Raw genomic sequence first — 26,804 nt, 5'->3', positions numbered from 1 at the left:
TCTTTGCACAACCAAGAGGGATCTTTTACATGTATCCACCCTGAAGAAAAAGGTTTGCTTCAGGTGGACCTGGTTACTGACTCCTAGACATTACAGAGGTTGGCGTTTCTGGTACTGCACCTGTATCAGTCAGTTTAGCTAAGTTATGTTGTGGTAATGAAAGGCCCCCAAATCCATGTGGCTCAAGTTTCATTTCCTCCACTGGTCAGCTGAGGCTATGTTCCACATCATTTTCACTGTGGGATCCAGATGATGGCATAGCCTCTATCTGGGCATTTCTAGGCTCATGGAAGAGGGAAATAGAACCCAGCAAACCACATGCTGGCTCTTAAAGCTGCTCTAAGTGACAAATACCACTTCTGCTTATAATTAATGGACCAAAGCAAGTCACATGTCAAGAAGGGTCACATGTAATCCTGTAGAGACAGACACTACAGGAAGGGGGACTGGAATAATATTAGAAGAATAGTAACGTCACCTATCAAAATCCTCAAAGGATATCCTTCTTAATTTCTGTTTTGACAAGCATCCTGCTATTTTAACAAGGTACATGATAGGATGTTGGTGGGACCTTGATTAGTTTAAATTCTTTGAAAACAGGCCCAAGTCTATTGAGCTTCAAGTGAATTGTGAGGGCCTGCTATGTAGTAGCACTAAGCTCATTGAAATGGCCCTTCAAGATGGCTCACAACCTTATCCACCCATAAGCCTCAGCTTGTTACATTACCTCAGCTTTGCTGAGTTGACTATGTTTGCATGTTACTTATTAGTAGAAAACTTGAAAGTGTGATGATTTCTGAAATTGATAACAGAAACTTTAGGTGGATTCTAGTGGAAGACTCTTTTCTTCCCCACTCCATATTTATCAGTGGCCCATATGGAAAGGAAGTCCCACCAACCCTTCCATCCTTTCTGGGAAGTACCTGAGAGGGGGTTTCTGTGTTTCTTCCCACCTCCTACATGCTCCTCTCCAAGGGACAAGGAATAGCTAATCTCATGACTAAGAGTGTGATGTCCTCTGAGCTGGGTCCTGTATTTTAGAGAGTATGTTTTAAAAGCAGAGCCAATACTTCATGCTGTCTCTCTTGCAGTGAACATGGCATAGGTAGGTAAGGACAGTGTGCTCCCTCTTCTTCCTCCTTTTGTATAAGAGTTGCATCTGGGTTACAGCTGGAGTTTACTTTCTGCAAGCAGGCCTGGTGTCACTTGCACTCTCCCAGGCTTTCTTGGCCTCTCTGTCCTGCTGTTGGGCCTGTGGGCTAAGAATTCATGTTGTCTTCTTGCCAGACTTGACTGTCCCAAACTCTGGACTTAGGAAAGTCCAAGTTGAGTGTTTAGCAGGGTGCTCTGTAATATGGGAGTTATTGGACCTTCATTAGTAAATATTTGCTTCCCATTTGGCTCATTTTGAATTTACTCTATAGTTAAAACCAGAGGAGAGTTGGGCATGGTGATCAGCCCATCCTGATCTGCAGCATTATGGATATTCCTATAATCTTGGGTAACAAAGAGGACCTTTTAAGCATAGCACTAAAGTCAGAATCCATAGAGAGAAAGATGGCTATGTTATCTTTTTAATTAAAAGCTAGAAAACAAATATCACTGATATTCAAACCATCCTAAAAACAATAAAAAAAAGATGAAGGTCAAAAGAGTATGTTTTGGATGGGAAGGGCATGGCTATGTTTATAGACAATAGAAAGATTGAGGGATAGTAGCAAGAGAATTTGAACATTCAATGGAATGAGGTCCTCAAGGAGACAGGAGAAACAGAAGGAGAAAGTTCTCCCCTTTCCAGAGACTTGAGGAAGGAAAGCAGGGAGTGCCATTGTAGACAAAGGATAAGAAATTGAGAAAGCTCATGGGAACCCCAGTTCCCCAGTTCCCTTAATTACCTGGATACAGCTGGCTCTAGTTCCTGAGCACGTGTTCACAGTTTATCTGTGGTGCTAAAACAAAAGGTGCTGTCACCCAAATGCCTTCCCTGAAGAGCTCATGTGTGATCTTGCTCATAGAAAAGACCTTCCCAGATGTTATCATTATTACTACCATGGTCAAGGAGTCACTTGTACTTTGGACTCCTATGTAGGCATCGTGAGCCTTTAATCATCTGGTTTCCTTCAGATCTCTGCCTTCAGATCTCAGAGACTTGTCTTATATATTTCTGTCTCCCTGTTACCTTTCACAGAGTGGGGGCTTATAAGTATTGCAGAGTGATTAGTGAGTCACAGGCAACATCACAGTCTGCCCACAATTGAGAATTCAATTAATTGTATTATTATATCTTGACGGATCCTACTACCAGGGTATAATTACACAATTCAGTTTGTACACTTTCAGTGATGTCTTATACTGAGAATTCTCCGTATCTGTTTTCTCTCCATTCAGTTTTCATTTTCCATGCCCAACTCAGTGGATGGCACCCCCCTTTTCTTTGCCTAGTTGTCTCAAAGTATGTTGTTTTTATAGTTCTGTGTGTAAAGCGTTTATCAGAGTGGGAGGCACATAATTAAAGCTCAATAAATGATAGCTGTTATTACCATGCAAAGTTTTATATTTCTTAATTACCTGGATACAGCTGGCTCTAGTTCCTGAGCTCCTCCACATTTTCTTTCCCAACTCTCTTTCTTTAATAACTATTTAATTCTTTTCAAGTTCTCTACCTTCTTAATATTTTAATAATCAAATCTCTTATACTTACGTATTTACTATACTTATTTGCTTAATATACAAATTTATACCTAGACTTTTTTTCCTTCCCAGTATTTCTCTTAACTTTCATCTTTCTTCATTGTAAACTGTTAATGTCCAAAGTAACATAATTTTATTCATTTCTCCTCCAACCTTCAGTTGCCAACTAGAAGCCTGAGTTTCATCGCCCTCCCCAGTCCCCACCATGTAATCAACAAATATTTATTTGTTGGGCACTTATTATGTACCATCTGTTCCAGGTACTAAAGATACAAACATGGTAAATAAAATTGTCACTGTCATTATGGAGTTTATGTTCTAGTGCAAGATTAGGTAATTAATAAGTTTGCAAATATTAGTTTCTTAGGTGACAATAGAAAACTGATTTATAAGGAATGTGTGACTTGGGCTGGATGATTGAGTAGAAACTATTGAAGAAGCAAAGATTATAGATAGGTCAGCTCTATCTGAAATGCCACACTAAAGAGGGAAAGGAAGTTAATCAGGCCATATAATAGGGCAAGTCTATTGCAGTTCACAAGGGAAAGACCCCAAATTGCTTAACCAGGCAGTGTGTGAATGACATGGATAGATTTTCCAGTTGCAGCTGTTTTGGTTGATTTCCCTGCTCTTTTTTGAAAGCAGCCCATTTGAGTTATTGCTGCTGTCTAGGGACCTGGGTCTATGCTTTCTTGAAGTATCAGCTGCAGAGGAAGGCAGCCACAAAGCATACTCTGTGATTGGGATTTTCTGTTTAGGTTATTAAACAGGCAGGGAGTTGTCACTGTGTAGATGAAAACAGTTTTCTCCCTCATGGATGCTACAACCTCACTCTGTTTCAGGAGAACAAGTTCATTGGGAAAACAATTGATTCAGTTTATGGTACATTGAGTGTTAAATGTCTATGATCAACAAGAAAGGCCAGTTAGTTTCATACATAGACCTGGAATTTAAGAAGAGGATCTGATTGGAGACAATTTTTGGTATTTTCTCACCCAGTAGGAATGGATGAGATTGCCCAGGAATGGCATGCTGCATTTTCTTTTAAACCTCATCAAGGATGTGTTCATTGATTATAGCGAGAGGAAGGGAGAGGGTAAGGGAGAGGGGAGAGAGAAAGAGGAAGAGGAAGAGGGAGAGGAAGAGAAAAAGAGAAAGAAACGTCAGTGTGAGAGAGAAATACTGATCAGCTGACTCCCATACATGCCTCAACTGGAGATCAACCGGCAATCTAGGTATGTCCCCTGACCAGGAATTGGACCCACAACCTTTGGTGTACTGGATGACATTCCAACCAATTGAACCACCTGGCGAGGGCAGTGTGCTGCATTTTTAATATTTATTGCGAGTGGCAGATGGGAAGGAAGGGAAACTGAAAGTACTGAATTGGAGAAAGTTGGGAGGGTCACTGGATTGGTGGATCTGGCAAGTATAGGGCAGGCAGCTGAGTGAGAGAATTGGCAAGTGCGAGGTGTTCAGAGTGCGGGATTATTGGATTTTAATCTTTTAAATCTGGGTCAATTTTGAGTGACACAGTTGTGGAAACATTTGTTCTTCTAGAGTCAGTCACAGCTTGGTGTAGGGTGCCTTTTTGAGGGGATATTAGTTGTTGAGGATGTGGCCACTCAGATTTCTGTGGGTGTCCATTGCATTGTATCTGGGGTCAGAGTTGGTGTGCAAACTTACTGGGGCTACTAGTGGAGGTCTTTGCTATGAGGGTCTATACTCCAGGAGTTGTACTCAGTGCAATTTCCATGCACTATTAAGCAGAAAGTGAATGAATACCAGTGAGAAGGTCGGAGCCCGGTGAGGGGTCAGAAGTCACTTCCAAAATTACTAAACCAAGGAGGTAAAATGGGAGGAGTAGCAGGTTACATGTATTCCAGATATAAGAGAGAAAGCTCATATATGTAGTGGGTGAAAAAATGAGGTCTAGTTATTAGGATGAAAGGAGAAGGAGTTATATGTTATATAGTATGTGGTTGGTTTTGTATTAACACTATGCTTCCTTTTTTGCAGAAAATAAACCAAAACATTGGTATATTGCAGAATTAACTCTTAGCAGCTTCTAACCAGCAAGGTGATCTTGAGCAATCACTTGAAGTGTACGGCACTCTGTCTTCTATCTATAAAAATTAAGCAGTTGGGTCGGATGATCTCTGAAATTTCTGGCAGCTCTTTGGTTCTATACCATTTATTTTCCCATTCAGATCTTCCCTATCCTCCCCAACCCCCAGCGTGCCTTTTGGGACCTCAAATTACACTGAAACATCCACCATTTTAATGCAAGGCCAGCCCTACATATTTGTTTTCTTTCTAACATTTAGGATTAGTAACTGCAGATATTTGGAAATGGATAACTTATTTTCTGCTGGAATTTAATGAATGACCTAACTTACTTAGAATGGAAGATGATTTCACTGTTTATGTTTTGTTTTGTTACCAGGCAATCAGTATGGACTCCATTACAATATTGTTTGTCAGTCGGGTTTGTACCTCCTCACAGTGGCTGAGAGACGAACCTGATGTCTGCTATGTGTGGAGTGGAGGAGGCTGAAAGGAAGGCAAGAAATGAAGATGCAGGAACAAGACTGTAGTGGTGGAGGACCTGGGGAGAGAGACTGTCATGGTGGTGCAGAGAAGGTCTAGAGACTTAACTTCGTGTTAAGAATCCAGATCCAGCTTATGACTCTGCTCGGGACCTGGCTTCAGGAACAGCACTGTGGGGACCCCTTCGTAATGGTGAGCTGCATTAACAGTCTCGTTTCTCTGATGTGAATAGGGCACACTCAAGAGATGTATTCTGTGAGCATTTCCTGGTGGGAACAGGTCTCATCAAAGTGAGGGATTCCAAATAGTCCAGGCGAGGAGGGCTGCACAGGAGGGCTAGGTACTTTTATTGGATATGGCTGAGATGGGAGGACTTGGATAAGGCTTTGAAAGCTGTAGGCTTTGTTTGACTTTCAAGATACGGGAGTTGGCTTGAATCACGCTAACTAGTTTCCTCTCATTTATTTTTTACCACAATGTTGACATGTGTCAACAAGCTGTTTTGTTTTTTTTTCTTTCCATTAGCTGGCTCAATATTGAAACCATATCCTCTTGGGAGGGGGGGTAGAACCATAAGCCAACTTAAAACATGACTGAACTCCATGATGCTTCGTAATGGCCATCTTATAATAGGTATTTCTCTACATGATCCAATCACACAATGCAACTCCTACTCAGTACTTTATGCTAACCAATTCACTACATGGAAGGCAATTGTGGATTTACTTCCCACTCTTCCCATCACCCCATCCCTTTCTTCTAAGAAGCTAAGTTTGCGTGTGAGGTAGTCAGGGTAGTCAGAGGGAATCTGGCTTCCCCCTAATTTGTCATCTCTGAATCACATCTTATTTAAAAGAAGCAACTTCAAATTTGAACATCTACATGCAGAAACTAATAGCTTTCAGTGCTACCTTTATATGTGTCATGGAAGCAGATATAATCTCAGAGGTCCCTTCTGACTCTACGATTCTTAGATTCAGTGATTCTTTGGTGATTTTAAGGGGACTTTATTCTAGAAATGAAATGACTGGGAAGTCACCATAATCTTCGAGAGTAGAGAGATCAGAGAAAAGAGGGATGTTGGCTTCACAGCCTTGGAAGATGCAGTGACTGAGAATATAGTTTAGAGCAGGGATCCTCAAACTTTTTAAACAGGGGCCAGTTCACTGTCCCTCAGACCATTGGAAGGCCGGACTATAGTTTAAAAAACAACAACTATGAACAAATTCCTATGCACACTGCACATATCTTATTTTGAAGTAAAAAAACAAAACGGGAACAAATACAATATTTGTATTTGCATGTGGCCCGCGGGCCGTAGTTTGAGGACCCCTGGTTTAGAGTGTGTGTAGCTTGAGTAGGGTCTCTCAGAATCTGGTGCCTTCTCCAGTTTTATTATTTCCCATCTATTCAGTACCATATCTAGTAAATTGTTATTAATTAGTGCTGTGTACTATCATGAAAAATAGCCAGAAGAAAACTTTTTCTTCCATGTGGAAGTGGTTAATAAAATGGAAGAACTTAGGGACAGTTATGCAAGAAATGACTTGCCGGAAGCCGGTCCATCCTTGCTGCTTGACACAGTCGCTGCAGGGAAGAAACATCTGTACAGCATATGTTTCAAGGGACCTGGCATATATGGCATACTGTTCTTAATATGTTTGCTCCCCCTTTTTAGTGCTATGTGTTATAACCAGTGCTACCTCCCCGAGAAAGGTTGTTTCCCCAGGTGGGAATGTTTCCCTGGAGTTAGGGATTAATGGAGCTAGGGAAGGGAATAAATCAGTAAAACCCCTTAACTAAGTGCCAGGCAGGTAGTTAATCACCTTAACTACGAACAATCACACTTAAGCTACATAACCCTTACTTAGGCCATAGAATAGGAAAGTCTCCTTATAGCAATAGGATAATGACCTTGGAATAGAGACAGTAAACTAGCCCTTATAATGGAACACAGAGACTAACCTAGACAAGATTAAAATCGACAGAGCTAGACAGAGAGAAGATTTTTATCGAAGGTCAGATAAGAAACTATAAACATAAAACAAGGAACTATAGAAGGTCAAAGGAAGTTCCAAAACATGATGATGTAACTATAGAGGCATGCTTATAGGATCAAATGGCATAAATACAGATGTAACAGGAGAATAAAGAGAGAACCCAACTATGCTGATCATCTGAACGCTGTCTCCGTGTCCTTCATTCTTCGATGACTCCGTCCACACCTTTGGGAACCCCTGGACTGCTGGGGCTGGACCCCGGCAATAACTATTGGGTCAAGTTTGGCTACTTGAAAATTATCCAAAAGGCATAAGAAAGATTAATTTAATTTCCATCTGTATCCATCAGAGAGTGGGATAAATTACTTAATCCCAGATAAATTCAGTACAGTTTGATAGTATATCATGAGCTAAATTTCATGTTGTATACACACTTTTCCATTTAAGAATTAATGCCAGTAATTGAATTAATTACTTCATGATTGGCACTCTGGGTTATAAATCAGAAGATCTGAAATTTGAATGAATAAAACAGATATGACAAAGTATCTAGAACTATCACAAAGACAGTTTTTAAGGAAATTGTTTATTTTACTCAGCTGCTTAGAAGCCATTACTGTTCTCAAAATTTAAAAAAATCCCTTCCACTATTTCCCTCCCTCCTCTACTCTTTTTCTGACTTTTCTTGTGGCTGAATCTAAAATGAGTCAGTGACAACTTGGGCAATAGTCCACTTACATCTTTGTGGACACAAAAACATTGTGCCCTCAAGTGTGGAAGCCAGTTCTAGTGCAGTGGGAATGGAATCCAACTTGGATCTCCAAACACCAAAGGAAGTCCTAGATTTGCCTCTTACTGGCTTGTGACCATAGGTGAGCCAGTTTACTTTTCTGAGCTTCATTTCATCATCTGTAAAACAAGGCAATCATACTACCTCCACAAAGTTCTTGTGGGGATTATAGAAGGTGTTTGTGAAAAATACTTTACATAGTAGATTGCTGCTCAGTTCTTAATCGATCAGATTTAGAAACTGAACTAGACGTGTAGTCACTCATTTAGGGTCTTCTACAGCAGAGCTCACACTTACATATTCTCCTGAAATGCCCTGGATTACCTGACATGGCAAAGTTCTCTTATGTGTAAATACTAGTGTGCAATCACTTGTTAAGATCTACTTACTTTCTTTGTTAGTATTTTCTGGTTAAACCTGGGAAGGAGAAATTTTCTATCTTCCTGGCAGCATTTTTTTTTTCTGTTGTGATGGTTTTTCTCATGCCTGTCAGATACCTTTCCCCCTAAAAGCTGACATTTATGTTAATGTGGCAATAAGATGTAGCAAGACTAGAGCTCTGCCAGGTAGAAAACTCAGATTCTCAGGCTGCTGTGGTATTAGAGACAATAGGCTGAAGGGGCTTATAGGTAATGTAGAGTAAGACTTAACTCCTGGAAAACCTAACCCGGCACTATTTCCGAAGAGTATAAAGTATCTGCTGAGGCACTAGGAACTACTATATTTATTGCTCCCCGTCATCCCCTAGGGCAGTGGTCAGCAAACCTCGGCTCGTGAGCCACATGCGGCTCTTTGGCCCCTTGAGTGTGGCTCTTCCACAAAATACCATGTGCGGGCGCGCGCACGTACAGTGTGATTGAAACTTTGTGGTCCATGCGCAGAAGTTGGTTTTGGCCTGGGCGAGTCTATTTTGAAGAAGTGGCGTTAGAAGAAGTGGGGGTACGTTTGCTGAGGTCGACCCCTCAGATTGAGGACGTTTTTAGCAAAGGCCAGATTAGGAGTACCCTAATTAAGTTAATAACAGTGTACCTACCTATAATTTAAGTTTAAAAAATTTGGCTCTCAAAAGAAATTTCAATCGTTGTACTGTTGATATTTGGCTCTGTTGACGAATGAGTTTGCCGACCACTGCCCTAGGGTCTCAGATATCAGGAAAAAGATCAAGGTCAGAGCCCAGATGGTGCTTATTCTAGTCAGGCAGAAACTCTGGCACCACCATAGAGGTATCAAGAAAACTTTGCCTAAGTGGGGAGAGGCCAAGCTATTTTCTTTAAAGTCAGACTTATTAAAGATAAATTGATCATTGTTGGATTTATTCTACAATGAGTTTATTTTCAAATAGTATTGCACTTGGATTGGCCTTATGCTGTTCTTAAGAATTCTTTGATCTTGACCTTGACTTGTCTCACCATTGGAAGATTTGAGTCTGAGATGGGTAGGTTTTTGTTCATGGTTCATAAAACAGCATGGACTATTTCCCGGACATTGAGGCTTTGAGGGGAAAAGTAGACTTGTTCCATTTCTGGCCAAGTTTTTTTCATACCTATTATCTCATGCCAGAATTTCTCTGACAGTTATGAGCACCATGTGGATTCCTGACCTTGGCCTTGTTCCTCATCTCTGAGACCAATCTTTAGAGCAAGCAAATACTCCCTAGAAATATGCGTGTATGCATCTAGGGAAAGGGATACTACCCTGAGATGCATTTCAGATTTTTTATTAGAAGGCTCTCAGGAGAGATCACCCTCAGTTGCCAACACTGATAACCTACTTGTTAATTAATACAACTTTTATATTGGCTTTCCCTTTTCTTTGTCTTGTTTACTTTTGGGGGGATCACTTCCCAAATAAACTCCCTGTACCCAACTGCTGCTTCTTTTGCATAACCCACACTGAGACAAAATCATTAAAAAAATGATTCTGTGAGATGAAAATCCAACACAAAAATGTGTTGATAATACTTGAAAACAAAAAGATACACATTTTTGTAGGAAGAGAAACTAAATAAGGCAAAAACCAAATAAATAAACCCGACAGTTGTCACATGTCTCCTCTCTGTCTCTGAATCTCAATCTCTCTCTCTCTCTCTCTCTCTCTCTCTCTCTCTCTCTCTCTCTCTCTCTCTTTCTCTCTCTCGCACACACACACACACACACACACACATGCACGCATACACATCCCATACTCAGATTAGTCTAAACCAGTGGTCGGCAAACTCATTAGTCAACAGAGCCAAATATCAACAGTACTTCTTCAAAATAGACTCGCCCAGGCTGAAAACCGACTTCTGCGCATGGGCCACGAAGTTTCAATAGCACTGTATGCGGGCCTGCACGTGGTATTTTGTGGAAGAGCCACGCTCAGGGGCCAAAGAGCCACATGTGGCTCACGAGCCACAGTTTGCTGACCATGGGTCTAAACAAGTGGAAAATAACTTGATTAAAAGGAAGGAACTTGCTGAAACACAAAGCCAAAAAATAGAAATTATAAATAAGATGGAGAATATAAATTAAAAGTTGTAAACCACAGTCAAGGATAACACTGAGGAAAAGAAATAAGATGTTTTGGTATCTGGGGAGGTTAATGCAACCAGAATGAGCTAACACAATTAGACTTTGATTTGTGCAATGAGATAATGTATGTGCTTTATAAACTGTATATTAAAACGCACACTCAAGGCATTATTGTCAACAGATAGCATGAAAGGATGGTTGTCAATGAAATGGATGACCCCGGAGAAATAATACTGCACCAGAACCCTCCTCCCCTTTTTTAAATCTTAGTTTCCCTGGACTTTCTGACATTTGACAAGTCAATGAATTTCTTTGGGCATGTGTTTCCTTGCCCTGCCCATTGAATGAAAATGAACTCAGATTTCATAATGGATATAAAGATAGTTTGAAAAATATAAAATGGTGTGCAAATGTAAGAGTTCATTATTTTAAAAGAGGTAGGGTATCAGAGTTAATGTTTACTCTTCTTAAATTTATATGGGCCTCAAGTATGCAGACTATATACTTCAAGAGAATAGAACCTTGCCAAATCCAAAGTGTTCTGGGTTATATTCCCCTTTCAAAGGGTATTCACTTATCCTTCTTGTACAATTAAATGTCTGATTTAAAAAACCTCATGCCCAACTTCCTTTTCTTACAGTAAGCCCCAAAACAAGTCTTGTTCCATCTCAAGATGGCTTACGTAATAGTTTGTACCCCTGCAGATCTGAAAAAGTTCTGAATTCTCCTGCCACTGTCTCTTGGTGGAATCTATTTCTCCTAGATTCTTCTAGGATGTCCTTGATTGTGGATTACTACAGTATGCTCAAAATTGTGAAATGTCTAATAGACTATGCAAACGAATTATGAGTCCCTCCACCTAAGGAGCCTATAGTCTGGCTGGGGAAGTAGGGGGCAAAACAGCACCCATGAAGTTAATCACAACAAATAGAAGCCAGTACTAATCAGATACCGATTGAGAGCTTTCCACAGGCATACTCTAGGTCAGCGGTTCTCAACCTGTGGGTCGTGACCCCTTTGGGGGTTTAACAACCCTTTCACAGGGGTCGCCTAAGACCATTGGAAAACACATATATAATTACATATTGTTTTTGTGATTAATCACTATGCTTTAATTACGTTCAATTTGTAACAATGAAATGGGGGGTCACCACAACATGAGGAACTGTATTAAAGGGTCGCGGCATTAGGAAGGTTGAGAACCACTGCTCTAGGTGTTGTGGAGGAAGAATGTCCCAAATTGTCTTTGAATGCTGCATTATAGAAATCCTGTCCATTTCAGGAGTCATACTGTTGATATTATTGAGCAGTGTCCTTTGATGTTATTTTTACCAAACCATCTGGTGGAGCAGGAAGGTGAATGTCATGAGTAATTCCCCTTCTTCATTTTTCTTTTTCCTCCACACCCCATCAGGGAAAAACCCCTCCTATCTCTAGAACTTGCATACACACACACACACACACACACACATACATACACACGCACACAAAGGTGAAATAATCCAGCGATACTGCTAAGATTTGTGACCCAACCCCTGTCCCATTGGCATCCTTCTACACCTCATATGTCAAGGTCGCCTCTACATATAGGTCAGTGTGTGGTTTCCTACACTGTGGCCACTTTGGGGAAAGAAAATAGGACTGTTTTCTTATGAAAAAAGGTGCTCACTGAAGAAAAGCCTGGGTCTAGATAGTGGGCTGAGAAAACACAGGAGGACCTAAAGGTTATCTTATTCATCTGGAAATTCTCCCAGATGGCCACTGTCCCTCATAGGCCATGGCTCGTGATCTGAGTGAGCTGGGCCTGACCTAGCTGAGCAGACCTCAGGCCAGAGGAAGGGTGGTGTGGCTTGTGGGAGCAAGTGAGGAGATGGCCTCACTGGGTGTGGGCTGGGTGTCTGTTCCCTTGTGTCTCTGACATGAACAGAGTCAAGAATTGGTGTCAAGAGACCCTAGAAGACAAGAGAGAAGGCATATCTTCATGGAATGGTTAAGGAATTCTAGAGGGGGAGGGGAAGAGAGGACACGGGGGTTTCTGTGAGTGCTGTGCTGATTGTCAGTCCTGGAGTGGTGGGTTCTGAGAAATGCATCAAGGGCTTCTCATGTCAGAATATTATATTCCTTAGTCAATTTGGGAGAAGGGCTGATTTTAAAGGAAGAAGCTGGTAATTCTTCCATACTTCTTTGTGCTCAGAAGAGATCTTGGATTATATTCTATTACAGTGATCGCCCACCTTTTGGACCTCATGAACCACCAGTTGGTGACTGCTGCTCTATTAGGTACTTCTCCGACATTGAAGCAGAATAAGATAATAGATAAAAGTTCAGAATCAAGAGCCAGATGGTATGATTTAAAAATGCATTTCCAACTCTTATTAGCAGTGTGACCTTGGGTAGTTTAGTTACCCTCTCTGTGCTTTAGTTTCCCCATCTATGCTGTGGGGATAATAAAAGTATCTCACAGAATATTGCAAGGATTAAGTGAGTTCATAGATGTGAAATGCTCGGCATGAGTCAGCATTCAGTCATTGTTTCCCAGGGACATTACATGTAAACTGATCCCAGCCCAGGCGGCATGGCCTACTGATGGAAAATGTTGTGTCCCGTGCTTGGTAATGCTTGATCTTGGGCAAGTTATTTAATCTTCTAAGCATCATTTTCTGTTTGTAAGTTGGAATAGTGGTTTTCTCTGAGGAATAAATGAGATGATTTACATAAAGTTCTTGATGCAAAGTCTGGCACAAATGCAGCTTCTTTAATACACACATACCATACCACACACATAACACACATACACCATGCACATACCACAGATTCCCCCCCTCCGTACTACACACAACACACAATACACCACGCACATGCTATACACACCCCCTCCACACACCACACAGACCACACGCACACACACACAACACACCATACACATATACCACTCAGACAACAGTCACACACACACACAACACAATACCACACTCACCACACACATATACCATAAAGACCACACACATATACACACATACCACACACACTATATTCTTACATCTTACATGATTGACCCTTTCCTCCTTAAAAGAATACCTGAAAAACCTTCATCTTTCCTAGGGAATTACAGAATAATGACCTGGCCTGATTACTTATACACCTGGGAATAATATATCTCCCTCAACTCCCCCTCATTTTCTCTTTCTGTCCCCATGTCAGGAGTAGAAGGACAGGGAAATCTGTTGCAGAGAACAGGAGGGGAGGGAAAGAGGACCAAAGCTGACCTAGCACATGTCCCCTCTTTTCACGGTGACTGCTCGCCAGACTGGCTACATAATTGCAGGGCTCCCCTAGTTCAAATTCATTAAGAATTTCAAGACAGTGACATTGGAGTATTAAACCAAGTACAGGGCTCTCTGCAGCTGCACAGGCTGCAGACTGCAAAGCTGGTCCTGGTCCCAGTCCTGTTTGGTGGCACAGGGCGAGCATTTGAAGCTCCTTCTGTTTTGGTCTGAGCCAGCTTGTCTGTCCCTTCCATCCCTGAGCCTGATAAGCTACCTGAGTTCACTCTCAGGGCTCCCTGGGAACTGGGAGCCTGGGAATGAGGTGTTGGAGACATCCCCACCCACTTCTGAGGGGAGGTGGAGAGGAATTGGGTTAGAATGATCTTACCCAATGAATTTATTAGTTCTTAGGAAATCCTCAGAATTGTAGGAGAGGTTAACCACGCACACACACAAATTACATTAATACTAGTCATGGAAAATATTTGCGGGCAGGAGTGTGTGTGGGTGGTATTGCCTGTAATGTTGCAAAATGTTCACTTTCTTGGTCTAAGAATCAGTCAATTCTTATGCTTAACGAAGCGTTAAGCTCTTAAGAGGACTATTCCACCCCTTAGAGAAGTGAAATTTAGCTTCCCTTTTCTTTTTGTTAGGTACCACTCCTTTTACCTCTAGGGGGTTAGGAGGAAGATGGGAGGAGTGCAGGAAATAAACTTCAGTCTTCAGGAGCCAACACTGCCTATTAAAGGGTTACTTGCTACTTTTATCCATTATATACCTTGCAGGGAAACTTGGTGATGGGTTTTAATTCTTTGGGAGACTGTCACACGACTCCATCCACCAATATATTCCTGTTCAGTGGCTGGATATGGGAGGGTGGGCCTCGGGGAATGCAGTCACAAAGACACTTAGAAGGGATATGGGGGTCCATGGGGGAGAGTGAAAGGGGTTATGAGAAAAGCTGCTAGCTTTAGAGGAAGGATGGTCAGGGTGAGTAGAGGAGAGGTTGGAGAAGAGGACAATGTGATGGGGGACTGGGGAGAGAGGAAGAGAGCATGGGAAGAAGAAAGCCAAGGTTGAAAGGGTCTGAAGTTAAGCTGTGGGTTAGGAAGTCCCAGGGAAGGTGGGGAATCCCAGAGTTTGAGAACCTATAGACACCCTTTCCCCTCTTAGGATAGAAAGCCCCAAAGGGACTTAGAGAGGCCCCTGATCCCTGTAGATCCCCTGGCCTGGATCTCACTCCTCCCTGGGTTGGTCCCCTTTCCAGAGGATGCAGTGTTCATATGCAAAGCAAGGGGTGCAGCCAAGGGCTTTCTGATTCCAGTGAGAGAGGGGGAGGGGAAAGGTTAGAGAGGAAGGAAAACACAGCTGGAGAGGAAAAAGGAGGAAGAGGGAGCTCAGAGCATTGCAGGGGACTGTGTGGGCGAGAGTGAAGGGTGACCATTTTTTGCCAGTTATACATTTTCTAATAAGTTTTTCAATAACAATTTTAATCATATATTTAAATACCACAAAATATACTTTTAAAGTGTAAAATTCAGTGGTTTTTAGTATATTTATAGAGCTTTGTAACTGTCACCACTATCCGATTCCAGAATATTCTTATCACCCCCAAAGTAATGACCTATTAGCAGTCACTTCCCATTCTTTCCTTGCTCCCAGTACCTGGAAACCACACATCTGCCTTATTTGTTGAAAAAACTTATTCTGCTTTATTTTGTTTCAATGTACAAGTCTTGTATTTCTTTTGTTAAATAAATTCTTTTCCCTTAGTTGTCATGATACCCTTGTAAAAAAATCAGTTGATCACAAATGTAAAAGTTTATTCCATTGATTTATATTTCTATTCTAATGCCAATATACTGCCTTGGTTACTGTAGCTTTGTAGGGAGTTTTGAAATTGTGAAGTGTTGAGTCCTCCAGCTTTGTTCTTCTTTTTGTCTTCTTTTTGATGATTGCATTGGCTAGTCTAGTTCATTTTCATTTCCACATGAATTTCCTGAATTAATTTGTTCATTTCTGAAAATAAAAAAAAAAAAAGCTGTGCTTTTGGTAGACATTGTATTGAATCTTTAGATCGGTTAAGGAATCTATAAATCAACTTGGTTGAATCCATTTCTGTCCTTTGTACTGAATTGATTCTTCTGATCCATGATCATGGGCTGCCTTTCTATTGTGTCTTTTTATGTCTTTCAACAATGTTTTGTTGTTTCAATGTACAAGTCTTGCACTTTTGTTAAATATACTCCTAATAGTTTACTCTTTTTTTTTTTTTTTTTAAATATATTTTATTGATTTTTCACAGAGAGGAAGGGAGAGAGATAGAGAGCTAGAAACATCGATGAGAGAGAAACATCGATCAGCTGCCTCTTGCACATCCCCCACCGGGGATGTGCCCACAACCCAGGTACATGCCCTTGACCGGAATCGAACCCGGGACCTCTCAGTCCGCAGGCTGACGCTCTATCCACTGAGCCAAACCGGTTTCGGCAATAGTTTACTCTTTTGATACTACTATAAATAGAATTATTTCTTAATTTCTTTTTCAGATTATTTATTGTTAGTGTATAGAAATGCAGTCGATATTTGTATATTTGTCTTGTATCCTACAAATTTTCTGAACTTGTTTATAAATTCTGGTAGCTTTTTCAGGGGCTCCTTAGGATCCTATCTAATAATAGACAAACATGGTAATTAACCATACCTCCTCTACACTTCCCATTGGCTAATCAGCAGGATATGCAAATTAACTGCCAACCAAGATGGCAGCCAGCAGCGACGCAACTGAAGCGAGCAGGAGGCTTGCTTGCTCCAGTAATGGAGGAAACCAAGGTTCCCTGCCTGCCGCGGCTCAGCTCTGAGCTCTGGCTGCAACAATGTTGCAATTATAGAAGCTAAACAAACCCCAGGTACCTGCTTTCAGCCAGCGGGACCTCGGCTTAGAGCGGCCTTTGATGGCAACAGAGTTTCAATTATAGAAGCTAAACAAACCCCAATACCCGCTTTCAGCTGGCAACGGCCTCAGAGCTGGAGTGGGCTTTCAGCCCCAGTGACAGCAATAGAAGGTAAATAAATCCCAGAAAAAAAAAAAAGAAAATAAAAGAGACTGGAAGCTTCAGTCGCCCGCCAGCCTGAAAACGGCCCTCAGCCCCTCACCCAGACTGGCCAGGCACCCCAGTGGGATCCCCCACCCTGAAGGGGGTGTGACCAGCTCCAAGCAGCCATCAGCCCATCATCCAGGTTGGCCAGGCACCCAAGCAGGACCCCCACCCTGATCCGGATCACCCTTCAGGGCAAACCAGCCGGCCCCCACCTGTGCACCAGGCCTCTATCCTATATAGTAAAAGAGTAATATGCAAACTGACCCTAACAGTAGAAAGACTGGGAATGACTGGTCACTATGACACACACTGACCACCAGGGGGCAGACACTCAATGCAGGAACTGCCCTCTGGTGGTCAGTGCACTGTCACAGGGGGCAGCTCTGCTCAGCCACAAGCCAGGCTGATGGCTGCGAGTACAGCGGTGGTGGTGGGAGCCTCTCCCACCTCCTCAGCAGTGCTAAGGATGTCCGACTGCAGCTTAGGTCTGCTCCCTGCTGGCAAGTGGACATCCCCTGAGGGCTGCCGGGCTGCCAGAGGGATGTCTGATTGCCAGCTTAGGCCCGTTCCCCCTGGGGAACAGGCCTAAGCCAGCAAGTGGTCACCCCCGAGGGGTCCCAGACTGTGAGAGGGCACAGGCCGTGCTGAGGGACCCCCCTACCCCCGAGTGCACAGATTTTTGTGCACTGGGCCTCTAGTTATCTGTAAATAAGATTATGTCACTTGCAAATAGACAGCTTTACTTTTTCCTTTCTAATTTGGGTTCCTGTTCTTTTTCTTTTCCAATTGCCAGGATAGAAACTCTGGTGTACTGCAGGATAGAAATGGTGAGAGCACGTCCTTATTTTGTTCCTCATTGTAGGGATAAAACACTCAACATTATAAAAAATATATTTGATTTTTTTACAGAGAGGAAGGGAGAGGGATAGAGAGTTAGAAACATCATCAGCTGCCTCCTGCACACTCCCTACTGGGGATGTGCCCACAACCTTGACCAGAATCAAACCTGAGACCCTTGATCACAGGCTGATGCTCTATCCACTGAGCCAAACCAGTTAGGGCAGTGGTTGGCAAACTGTGGCTTGCGAGCCACGTGTGGCTCTTTGGCCCCTTGAGTATGGCTCTTCCACAAAATAACACGTGCGGGCATGCACGTACAGTGCGATTGAAACTTCGTAGCCCATGCGCAGAAGTCAGTATTTTGTGGAAGACCCACACTCAAGGGGCCAAAGAGCCGCATGTAGCTCTCGAGCCGCAGTTTGCCTACCACTGGGTTAGGGCAAACACTCAACATTTTACCATCTCTCTATATAAAAAGCCAGTGACCATAACGGCTATAACGACCATAACGATTGGTCGCTATGATGCCCACTGTGGCCAGTGAACTGCCTGATCAGGGGGTGGGGCCGGCCAGCCAACCTCTCGGCCCCTCCCTCCTGCTGGTCTGCCCCTGATGGGACTCTCCCACCCTGATCAAGAGCTGGCTAGCTGGCCAAACTCCCCCTCCCTTCCCCCCAGCCAGCCCCACCCCTGATCAGCCTACCCCACCACAATAGGCTGGCAGCCGCTCCCCCCAGCTGGCCCACCCCTGATCACACCCCTTCACCCCAATAGGGGGTGGGGCTGGGCAGCCAACCTCCTGCAGCCCCTCCCCACCCAGCCCCTCCCCAGATTGCCCCCCCCACCCCAATCAGGGCCAGGGCCGACTGGCCAACCACCCATGGCCCCTCCCCCAGGCCACTGGCCCCTGATCAGTACCTCCCATCCCATTTGGGGTTGGGGCAGGCCGGCCCACCACTCACAGCCCCTCCCCATGGCCAGCTCCATCCCCAATCAGCACTCCAACCCCAATCGGGGGTGGGGCCCGCCAGCCAATTGCCCATGGCCCTGATTGGGGCTGGGCCAGCTGGACCCCACCCATGCATGAATTCGTGCACTGGGCCTCTAGTTAATTATAATGTTACCTGTGGGTTTTTCATAGATTTTTAAAAAATATATGTTTTTATTGATTTTTTTTAGAGAAAGAAGGAAGAGGGAGAGGGATAGAGTGATAGAAACATTGATGAGAGAGAAACATCATCAGTTGGATGCCTCCTGCATGCCCCCTACTGGGGATCCCCAAACCCAGGCATATGCCCTGATCTGGAATTGAACCGGTGACCTTGTGGCTCAATGGTTGCGAATTTACCCATGAACCACAAGGTCACCGGTTCATGGGTAAATTCGCAACCATTGAACCACACTGGCTGGGCCTTGGATGTTTTTGTTTGTTGTTTTTTTATCAGATCAAGGAAGTTCCATTTATAGTGTGTTGAATATTTTGATTAGGAATGGGTGTTGGATTTTTTCAAATGTGTTTTCTGCATGAGGTGAGATGATCATCTAGTTTTTGCCTTAATTTTATTAATATGACATAGTACATTGTTTATTATGCTAAACCAACCTTGAGTGCATAAATACCACTTTGTCATGGTATGTGATTCTCTTTAAGTGTTGCTGAAGTTGTTTTGCTAGCATTATGTTGAATATTTTTGATTTTCTGTTACTGAGGGATATTAGTCCATAATTTTTTTCTTCTTGTGATGTCTTATTCCATATTTGCTTTGGGTTACACTAGCCTCAAAGAATGAAATGGAAATTTTTTCCTCTTTTTCTGTCTTTTGGAAGAGTTTATGAATGGTTAGTATTAATCATTCCTTAAACCTTTTGTGGATTTCACCAGTAAAGCCATCTTGGCTTGGGCCCATTCATCTTATCAATTTCTTCTGAGTCAATCTCTGTAGTTTCTGTCTTTCTAAGAATTTATCCATTTCATTTAAGTTATCTAATGTGTAGGCATATAATTGTTTCCTTATTATCCTTTTATTTCTCTACAGTTGGTAATGATATTTTCTCCTTAATTCCTTATTTTAGTAATTTAGTTTTGTCTTTTTTTTCTTTGTTAGTCTAGCTAAATGTTTGTCAATTTTGTTGATATTTTCAAAGAGTTAGCTTTTGGTTTTAATTGAGTTTTTCTATTGTTTTTCTAATATCTATTTTGTTTATTCTATTCTGATTTTTACTATTTTATTTCTTTGGTGTGCTTTGCATATAATTTGCTCTAACTTTCCTAGTTTTTTAAGGTGGAAAGTTAGATTACTGATGCTTTATTATTTTAATATAGACATTTGCAACTATAAATTTTCCCCAGGCACTACTTCAGCTGCATTCCATAAGTGTTGGTATATTGTCTTTCACTTTCATTCCATCTCCAAGTATTCTCTAATTACCTTTGTATTTCCTTTTTTTGACCCATTATTTATTTAGGAAAGCATTGTTTAATTTCTACATATTGTCATTTTTTTCAAATTTCCTGCTATTATTGGTTTCTAATTTTATTCCATTATGGTCTGAAAACATATTTGGTATGATTTCAACCTCTTAAATTTATTGAGACTTGTTTTTATACCTATCTTATGGTGTATCCTGTAGACTGCTCCATGTTTGCTTGAGAAAAATATGTATTTTCTTTTATTGATGGTAGGGTGGTGAAGGAGTATTCTATAGATATTTAATAGGTCTATGTGGTTTATAGTGTTATTCAAGACTCCTAATTTCTTGTTGTTTGTGTCTGTTGCTATACCCGTTACTGAAAAGGGGGGATTGAAGACTTGCAATAGCCACCTTTTTTTAAAAAATATATTTTTTAATTGATTTTTTACAGAGAGGAAGGGAGAAGGATAGAGAGTTAGAAACATCGATGAGAGAGAAACATCGATTCATCTGCCTCCTGCACACTCCCTATTGGGTATGTGCCCGCAACCAAGGTACATGCCCTTGACCGGAATCGAACCTGGGACCTTTGAGTCCGCAGGCCGACGCTCTATCCACTGAGCCAAACTGGTGGAGAAACTAAGATGGCGGCATAGATAAACACTGGGAAATTGCCGCCTCCCACAACAATTGAAAAATACCGCAAAGGACAGAGCAGACATCATCCAGAACAACAGGAAGCCTGGCTGAGTGTAAATTCTACAACTAGAAGGAAAGAAAAGCACACTGAGAGCCAGAGGAGCTGAGGAGGTGAAGTGCAGAGGTACGGCGGCTCGTGCGTGCGTGGAACGGGGGTGGCACCTGAGGACGCAGCTGTTTTTTTTGAATCACAAGCTCCCGACTGCTCTGAACTCCGGTTCCGGGAAGTCTCTGGGGACACAGGACTCATGTGGGGAGAGGCTGGACTGTCGGGCAGCGGGCGAGCTTGAGTGTGGCTTTCCCTCAGAGGTGCTTGCAGCAATTGTCGGGTCACTGAGACGCCCGACTCCTTAGGAGAATCAGCCATAGCTTCTTTCTCTGCCCTTTGACTCCCTGAGACCCCGCCCCACCCAGGCTGCGGCAGAGGCTTTTGCATGTGAATGTACCTAACTGCAGCCAAGCCAGGCAGACCCGGAACTTCCAAGAGAAGGCCCAAGGCCCCGCAGCGGCTTGCATTGCTTCACAGCTGAGCCTCTTCGTGGCTCCTGCTGTGTGGCCTCAGGCAGAGGCTGAATTAGCACCTCCTTAGATCCAGGAGCCACTGTACCCAGTGGTCAGAGGGGGACCATCCAGATTGCAACTCCTCAGATCCATAAGGGACACACTCAGGGAGCAGACTCAGTGAGCACCAAAGCCCCACTGAAGCAAGTCTTGCCCCAGAAGGGTGTCTTCAGCACAGAAGTTCTCCCACTTCAGACACAGCTGATTCTCACAGCCAATTGGCCTGGAGGTCAATTCCTCCCAGTGATCCTACAACAACCAAGGCACCAAGAGTGCACCAAGAGTGTCCACCTCAGGTAACTGGGGAGGCTGAGCCACTGGGCCCTACAGGACACCTGGCGCGCAGGGCCACTCTATCAACACAGGGAAGCAGCCAAAATGCGGAGACAAAGAAACAGGTCACAGATGGCAGAAATGGAGGAAAGCAAACGACTGGATATAGAGTTCAAGGCCACGTTTATAAGGTTTTTCAAGAATTTTATGGAAACCGCCGATAAATTTAATGAATCCCTCAATAAGTATAGTGAGACCATGGAGGACATGAAAAAGGACCAACTAGAAATTAAGCATACACTGACTGAAATAAAGAATAATTTACAGAGATCCAACAGCAGACAAGAGGATCCCAAGAATCAAGTCAAAGATTTGAAATACAAAGAAACAAAAAATACCCAACCGAAAAAGAAAAAAGAAAAGAGATTCCAAAAATATGAAGATAGTGTAAGGAACCTCTGGGACAACTTCAAGCGTACCAACATCAGAATTATAGGGGTACCAGAAGAAGAGAGAGGGCAAGATATTGAAAACCTTTTTGAAGAAATAATGACAGAAAACTTCCCCTACCTGGTGAAAGAAATAGACTTACAAGTCCAGGAAGCGCAGAGAACCCCAAATAAAAGGAACCCAAAGAGGACCACACCAAGACACATCATAATTAAAATGCCAAGAGCAAAAGGCAAAGAGAGAATCTTAAAAGCAGCAAGAGAAAGAAACTCAGTTACCTACAAGGGAGTACCCATACGACTGTCAGCTGATTTCTCAACAGAAACCATGCAGGCCAGAAGAGAGTGGGAAGAAATATTCAAAGTGATGAATAGCAAGAACCTGCAACCAAGATTACTTTATCCAGCAAAGCTATCATTCAGAGTAGAAGGTCAGATAAAGAGCTTAACGGATAAGAAAAGGCTAAAGGAGTTCATCACCACCAAACCAGCATTATATGAAATGCTGAAAGGTATTCTTTAAGAAGAGGAAGAAGAAAAAGGAACTCTTACCATTTGCCACAGCATGGATGGAACTGGAGAGCGGATAAATACCACAGGATCTCACTCATTTGTGGAATATAATGAACAACATAAGCTGATGAACAAGGACTGATCCAGAGACGGAGAGGCATTGATTGGACTGTCGGGCCTTGGAGGGAAGGTAGGGGAGGGTAGGGGTAAGGGGGAAAGATCAACCAAAGGACTTATATGCAAGCATATAGGCCTAAACAATGGACACAGACAACGGGGGGGTGAGGGCATGAGGGGGGGGGTAGAGGGTAACGTGGGGACAAGGACACATATGTAATATCTTAATCAATAAAAAATATATTAAAAAAAAAAGAAAAAAAAAAGAAAAATGAGCCAAACTGGTTAGGGCAGCCACCTTTCTTTTATTTAAATTGTAATGGGCACTTTCTTAAAAAATTATTTTATAACCTTTTATCCATTCAGAACATCTTTATATCAGCAAATACAGGAGCTTGGCTATTGGAGTCATAAGTGATTTATTTTGAAAAGATTATATTTGCAACTAGATGCAAATATTTATGAGGAATATTACTATCATGATTACCATATTTAAAGAAATACTTTGATCTCTCTATCTTTACTTCTAGGAAAAAATTAAAACAAGTATCTTAGTGTTCATTTTATGGGTGAGATTGTCCCACTTAATGTATTTCCTATGTGTCTCCAAATTACAGCTCTTTTACCTTGCAACTTTCTTGAACATAAATTAAATGTATATGTAACTTTGTGGATGCTTATTAATACCTTCACTTAAACCCCCCGTGCCAGAGTCATTAATTTGCTAAAGGAAAAGTGCAAAAGTAGCCCTTTGCCTGCCATCAGTTCTGAGATGGCTGCCCAATTCGTTTGGTAGCATCTAGATCAGCAGTTCTCAACCTGTGGGTTGCGACCCCTTTGGCGGTCAAACGACCCTTTCATAGGGGTCGCGTAAGACCATTCTGCATATCAGATATTTACATTACGATTCATAACAATAGCAACATTACAGTTATGAAGTAGCAATAAAAATAATGTTATGGTTGGGTCACAACATGTGGAACTGTATTTAAAGGGCCAGAAGGTTGAGAACCACTGATCTAGATTCTTCTTTCAGTCTCTGTGGCCCTCTGAGGACACTCAAGGCTCTGATGATAACCTGGCAACCTAGGTGGATACCCAGTCAAGTGCAAGTGTTTGAAGATGCAGTTTGGCTGCCGTTGTGGTGGTGAAAAGAAATAATTCAGTCACATGTCATTCAGTACAAAGAATAAAAACCAATTCAAATGGAAATTCAAAGTGATACTACATATGGGAGTCATGAATGTAGTTACATAACTGGCCACATGATTTTGTGTTTTGCTTTTTTTAACAGTCTCCTCCACGTGATGCTGAGACATGTGTAACCATCAGAACATATCTAGGAATCTTTTTAATTTGAGTTGGGGTGGTACTAGGGACTGGAGATGTGAAGCTGCCACAGGTTTGTGATGGATGGCTCTGTATCAGCTGTGACAGGCAACCAGGCTTAGTTTCTTCTTCAATTTTTCTTTCCTCTCTGATAAGGTAAATATGGGCAAACTCTGAAAAGTTATACAGATTCTGTCTTAGGCTGTAAGTTTGTGATTTAGCCCCATCGTCACAGATCTTTTTTAGATTCTATTGTAAGCAGAGATGTGAATTTACCACGTAGGGCTGTCCAAGAAAAGGGAGTCATGTCAACCTTCTAGAGATACTGTCTTATAATATCTGATCTCTTGAAGACATTCTGGAGTCTTTTTGAAAGCTGTTCAAGTATAGAATACGGATTTTCAACTGGAAATATTTTGGATAAACCAAATCTCTGGGGCAAAGTGGATAAAAACCTCATTACACAACTTCTAACCTGGGATATCTGTGAAAGTTTCTCCAAGGACAGATAAATGGAAATTGAGTTCTAAGTCCTTAAGATGCATTAACACCTTAAAACAACACTCTGGATCTTTATCTTCTTCCCACCTATGAGGCCAGACAATGTGCAAATGTCTTTGTTGATCATCATGGATTTTGTTTGTCTCATGGATTTTGTTTATTTTCCCCATGATGGGAAATTATCTTGAATTATCTGATAGGTTAAACATTAAAATTTTTTAAAAATTAATGGTTGACATACAATATTATACTAGTTTTAGGTGAATAACATAGTGATTCAACATTTATAAAACTTTTGATGTGATCACCTCAATAAGTCTACCCATCTAACACCATGCAATGTGCCACGCCAGCACGACCAAGGGTGATCCCAAGTGGAGGGGGGAGGGTGTGTGTGTGAAAGGATTAAGGAAAGACAGACAAGAGGATAATAGCTGGGTCTTGGTGGGACGCTGCCTCCCTGATGAGGAGACAAGGACAGCGCCCACAAGCCCTGTCTTTATTTTATAGCAGATGCCAGGAGGCAAAGCAGGGGCATGATCACGTTGTTTACAGCGCTCTCATGAGTTTCATCCTCACTCAGCTACATGCACCCGAACTCTATCACAAGGCACGTGGGGCTACGTGTTTGGACCATAGGTTCAAGCTTACAACCACAGCCGTTGGCTATAATTGTGCTGGGAGGACCCTGCCCTCCAGCTGGGACTTGCACGTGACAATGAGAGGACCCTGTCCTTTCATTAGTCCGAGGCTTGAACCTGGCCAAAACACCGTAACCGTGCCCGACAATGCAATATTGTTATTACAATGTTATGGACTATATTTCCTATGCTGTATACATTTTAAATTATATTAATTAGCTACCCAAGTTTTCTTGTTGTGAAGCATCCTAGGGTACGGACTCTGTGTCAGCATTCTTCATTACGTCCTCAGCACCTCTCTGTTCCTGTTGGAAAGGGAGAACCAGGAATGGACCACCACTGCCTTTTTCTTTAAGGCTGCATATCTTCTGTAAATGGGGTGGGTTTTTTTTTTGTTTTTTTTGTTCTTTTTTTGCTTCAGCCTGAATGTGCTCACATTGGTAAACCTGATAAAAAAGTAAGTAACCTGGACCTTGGGTCTGATGATGGTTTCCAAATTGTTAGGTCTGTGATCAGCAATCAGCTTCATAAATTTCCCAAAGGAAGTAAGAAATGACTCCATATTCAAAACAGAGTAGCCGAAACCAGTTTGGCTCAGTGGATAGAGCATCGGTCTGTGGACTGAAAGGTCCCAGGTTCGATTCCGGTCAAGGGCATGTACCTGGATTGCGGGCACATCCCCAATAGGAGATGTGCAGGAGGCAGCTGATCGATGTTTCTCTCTCATCGATGTTTCTGACTCTCTCTCTCTCTCCCTTCCTCTCTGTAAAAAATCAATAAAATATATATATATATATATATATATATATATATATATATATATATATATATATATATATAAAACAGAGTTGAATGCCACCACATTAGCCACCAGGCATGAGAGACTTTGGCCTTATTTGTATTGGGACTCTCTCTGGATATTTCTTGACAGCATATACGAATTGGTTCACATGGAAGTGTTTCTTGGCATGTATTTTAATTTTTTGGTGAATATTAGGCATTTAAATAATATAAAATAGCAATTATGGAAATTAGACTCCTTTATCCCTTAGTTGTTGGTTGTTATTTTGTTTCTGTTTGTTGCTGCTGCAGCAATTTGCTTATTAACTTTACTGACTTAATTCTATAAAGCCTGTATTCTTTGTTGTGTGAGGTCAGCGATGTCTCTGTTACTTAGCTTAATAATCAACTAAAGTTTAAATGGAAATTTCCTTAAATTCATTGACTCAGTAAGTTTCTTACCCTTCACTGGGAGGTTCTGTGTGTGTCTTAGGGCAGGCCTTAAGCACTCTGGAAGTTTACAGCTCTGCAATAGCCCTTTCTTCCTGCTTATGCAGAGCTTCTAGTGTAGAGTTGAGAGATTAGAGCTTTTTTTTTATGTCTGTCTTTGATATGCACATAGCTCTCAAATGTGAGCATCTTTCTAGACCCTTAGGAACATGTTGGATATTTTCAAAGTCCCCTTCCCCAGATTTTCTGAACAGCTTCTTATTTGCTCCAGCTGATATCACTGCCACAGGCCCCTGCAATGTTAAACAATTACCAGATTGTTTTCAGC

At 42.1% G+C, this 26,804-nt stretch overlaps 1 pseudogene; it reads right to left on the bottom strand.

Moving 5' to 3' along the window:
- Positions 1 to 24,333: 24,333 nt before the first annotated feature.
- LOC118673292 lies at positions 24,334 to 26,247 on the bottom strand (annotated as a pseudogene).
- Between the last annotated feature and the right edge of the window lie 557 nt (positions 26,248 to 26,804).

This window comes from Myotis myotis, unplaced genomic scaffold (assembly GCF_014108235.1).
Source record: "Myotis myotis isolate mMyoMyo1 unplaced genomic scaffold, mMyoMyo1.p scaffold_m19_p_18, whole genome shotgun sequence".
Taxonomy (NCBI): Eukaryota; Metazoa; Chordata; class Mammalia; order Chiroptera; family Vespertilionidae; genus Myotis; species Myotis myotis.
The sequence above is the reverse complement of the archived record's forward strand: the minus strand, read 5'-3'. Positions and strand labels throughout refer to the sequence as shown.